The sequence below is a fragment of the Plecotus auritus genome (assembly GCF_963455305.1).
Source record: "Plecotus auritus genome assembly, chromosome: X".
Taxonomy (NCBI): Eukaryota; Metazoa; Chordata; class Mammalia; order Chiroptera; family Vespertilionidae; genus Plecotus; species Plecotus auritus.
The window spans coordinates 86,810,662-86,814,691 of record NC_137784.1 but is presented as its reverse complement, the minus strand read 5'-3'; the positions used below and the strand labels follow the sequence as shown (position 1 = coordinate 86,814,691).

At 43.3% G+C, this 4,030-nt stretch overlaps 1 pseudogene across 1 annotated transcript; it reads left to right on the top strand.

Moving 5' to 3' along the window:
• The first annotated feature begins 680 nt into the window (after nt 1-680).
• LOC308240194 (RNA-binding protein FUS-like) lies at nt 681-1,927 on the top strand (annotated as a pseudogene). Its single transcript has one exon. The product of its transcript is annotated as an RNA-binding protein FUS-like (transcript).
• Nucleotides 1,928-4,030: the final 2,103 nt, after the last annotated feature.

Below are 4,030 nucleotides of genomic sequence, written 5' to 3'. Positions count from 1 at the left end.
CTCCACATCATCGCCAGCATTTGTCATTTGTTGATTTGTTGATAATAGCCATTCTGACAGGTGTGAGATGGTACCCAGTGTTTCTTTCTTTAAAAAAAAAAATCAATCTATATGGACTGATGCTTTTTTAAAATGCTATAAGAATGAGTCTTTGAGGTATCAGTGCTCTTTGGTGTTGGAATCTTGTTGCATGTCTGCCTGTGTGTACATACACCAACGTGGCCTCAAATAGCTATATCCAACAAGCAACCCAAAGCTATGGGGCCTACCCCACCCAGCCTGGGCAGGGTTATTCCCAGCAGAGCAATCAGCCTTATGGAAAACAGAGTTATGGTAATTACAGTCAGTCAGGGGACACTCCAGTCTGTGGCCAGAATGCCTATGCTTTTTATGGACAGACTAAGAACAACTATGACAGTCAGTTCCCCAGGGATATGGCTCAATTGGTGGCTATGGCAGTGGCCAGAGTTCTCAGTTGTTTTAAGGGCAGCATCTGCCTCCTAGCAGTACCTCAAGAAGCTATGGTAGCCTAGCCAGCATGGCTCAGTGGTTGATTGTCGACCTATGAATCAGGAGGTCATGGTTTGATTCCTGGTCAGGGCACATGCCTGGGTTGTGGGCTTGATCCCCAGTGTGGGGCATGTAGGAGGCAGCCGATCAATGATTCTCTCACATCATTGATGTTTCTATCTCTCCCTCCCTCTCCCTTCTTCTCTGAAATCAATAAAATATTTTTTAAAAAAAGAAGCTATGGTATCAGTTACCAGAGCAACAACTATGGGCAGCCCAAGTGAAGGCTGTGGCCAGCAGTCTGTCTATGGTGGATAGCAGCTTAGCTATGGACAGCAGCAAAGCTCCTAGAATCCTCCTCAGGGATATGGACATCAGAAGCAGTACAACAGTAACAGTGGAGGTGGTGGAAGGGGTGGTGGAGGTAACTATGGCCAAGATCAGTCCTCCATGAGTGGTGGCAACAGTGACAGCAGGTATGGCAATCAGCATTAGAGTGGAGGTGGCTAGGGGCAAGGCCAGCATGACTGTGGGGGACAAGGTTAGGGCAGTGGCAGTGGTTACAACTGCAGTAGTGATGACTATGAACCCAGAAGTCATGGAGGTGGCTATGGAGGCAGAGGTGGCATGGGCAGAAGTGACCGTGGTGGCTTCAAAATATTTGTTGGCTTTCGGGACCAAAGATCACATCATGACTCTGGACAGGATAATTTAAACACCACCATCTTCATGCAAGGCCTGGGTGAGAATGTTATAATTGAGTCTGTGGCTGATTACTTCAAGCAGAATGGTATTAAGACAAATTGAAAACAGGACAACCCATGATTAACCTGTACATAGACAAGGAACTGGGCAAGCTAAAGGGAGAGGCGATGGTATCATTTGATGATCCACCTGGTGCTAAAGCAGCTATTGACTGGTTTGATGGTAAAGAATTATCTGGGAATCATATCAAGGTCTTATTTGCTATTTGGCAAGTGGATTTCCATTGGGTTGGTGGCAATGGTCATGGAGGCCAAGGGCAAGGAGGACCCATGGGCTGTGGAGGTTATGTAGGTGTAGGTGGTGGCAGTGGCCAGGGAAGTTTCCCAAGTAGAGGTGGTGGCAGTAGAGGACAGCAGCAAGCTGGGGACTGGAAATGTCCTGATCCTACATGTGAAAACATGAACTTCTCTTGGAGGAATGAATGCAACCATGTAAAGCCCCTAAACTAAATGGTCTAAGACAAGGACCAGGAGGCTCTCATGTGGGGGATAGCTATGGAGATGATCGTTGTGGTGGCAGAGGAGGCTATGATCAGGGCAGCTACTGAAGCTGAGGTGGGGTCTTCGAAGGGGGCCAGGGTGGTGGGAACAGAGGTGGCTTTGGCCCTGGCAAAATGAACCACATACAGGATCATAGGGAGAGGCCAAATTAGCCTGCCTCCTGAGATTCAGGAACATGTTTTCCCCTCCCCACTGTTACTCTCATCTATATATATAAAAGCCTAAGTGTCCGGCCGACCAGCCGATCAGCCAACTAGCCAGTAGCTATGACATGCACTGACCACCAGGGGGCAGGCGCTCAAGGCAGGAGCTGCTGAGCTGTGGTGATTTGGCAGCAGCAGTTCTCCGGTGATGCACCTGGAACCAGAGAGGAGGGAGCCCAATTCCAGGTTGTGTCACCCAAGAACTGCCCTCTTGCAATCCAGGACCCTCCAGGGGGATGTTGGAGAGCGGGTTTCGGCCTAATCCCTGCAGGGCAGGCCTAGGGACCCCAACGGTGCATGAATCTGTGCACTGGGCCTCTAGTTATTTTATAACCTTCCAATCCCTGATCACACACAGGTATTTTGTGTCTGACTCTGTAATTGTAACCAATCTCTGGTTCCCATTAAAAAAATATATTGTTTTAGTGTGCGGCTGCTGCTTCTCGGACAGAGAAGCATCAATCAGACTGGCAAATCTCAGAGGGAAGGTAGGGGAGGGTGGGGGTAAGGGGCGAGATCAACCAAAGGACTTGTATACATGCATATAAGCCTAACCAATGGACACAGACACCAGGGGTGTGAGGGCATGAGTGGGGGGTGGGAGGGCAATGGGGGGATAAGGACATATATCTAATACCTTAATCAATAAAGAAAAAAAATAAAATACATTGTTTTAGTTAAATTAATAAAATAAAATACTATAAGAATGAATTACTATAAAATGATATTGACTAAAAATCAAACACATCCAAAATACAAGTCCCAATTTTTTAATAATTAGGTTCAACTTAAAAAAAATACTCTATTACATTGCTATAAATGTCTGTGAAAGCTAAGTCTCAATTTCTGACTTATGTCATCACAGGCCATTAAAATACAGTTCACAGAGCAGCACTGGTCTGTAGCCCACACTTTTTAGTAACATTGATCTTGTCCACTTTGGTTCATATAATCCTTATCACCCTCCTTTCAAAATGATACACAGAGTAGTATAGTGGTTAAGAGTGCAGGGTCTGGTAAGACTTTCAATTCCTAGTGACAGAGTGATGGAGTCAGTATTAATACCTTCCACACAGAGTTGATATGAGGATTAAATGGGAATTTGTGTAAAACATTTAACTGTGTAGAGCCTCTTATAAGTGTTCAATAAATATTATTCTTCACCAATATCCATGTTGGATGGTAGACTTCTGCTTAATGTTTTGGAAGAGGCCTAAAGAAGTATAAATAAATATTTACACAATTCATTCTTTGAATGAGTCTAAATCCATTACCTTTTAATAATTGTGCAATTGGATATTTGTGTTTTCTTTTGCCCAGAGGCTGACAAAATCAGCGCAAGGGAATTAAGGGGCTTGAATATTGGCTGTCAAGGCTGCATTGGTTCATCTTTGAAATGAAAATGTTGTAAAAGAGTGAAATGCTCAGTCTCTCTGACTTGTCTGTTCAACTCTGCTTTATTCCCATGGCCTTCAGGCTAATGGCTTCTGCTGAGTCTTGTGTATAGACATGCTAACCATTAGAGGAATTCTGCTTGTGGCTTGAGGAGATAAGGGAAGTATGTATTGTCTACCAAAGACTTGCAGGAAACTCTTGACCTGACTCAAATCAATGAATACAATCTTTCTCAGACCCTTGTTTTTGTCTTTCAGTGTGTGTTTGTGTGTGTGTGTGTGTGTTGCTGTTAAAATTAATTTAAAAACAAGTGCTTGTAAGGATTGGGTGTTTTAAAATTCTCAGAAATATAGAAAATAAGTGAAATGCTTTTCATAATCATGTGATCTGGGAAGATATATTAAAACTGGTTTTGAATTTGGGTTGGTTAAATAGGTCATGTTATTTCCGTTGCAAAGTTGGTCAGCAAGAAAAAAATGGAAGCAGGATAAAAAGTTTCTTTTAGGTTTACAATGGCTTTCTACTTCTCTTTGGTAAACTTGGAACTTAAAAGTTTTGTCAGCTAAATTAAACTATAGGTACTTATTGAATATCTGAGTCATTACCACATAAGGGTCCTGGGAAAGAAAGTTTTATGTTAGTTCAAGCTTATTAAGT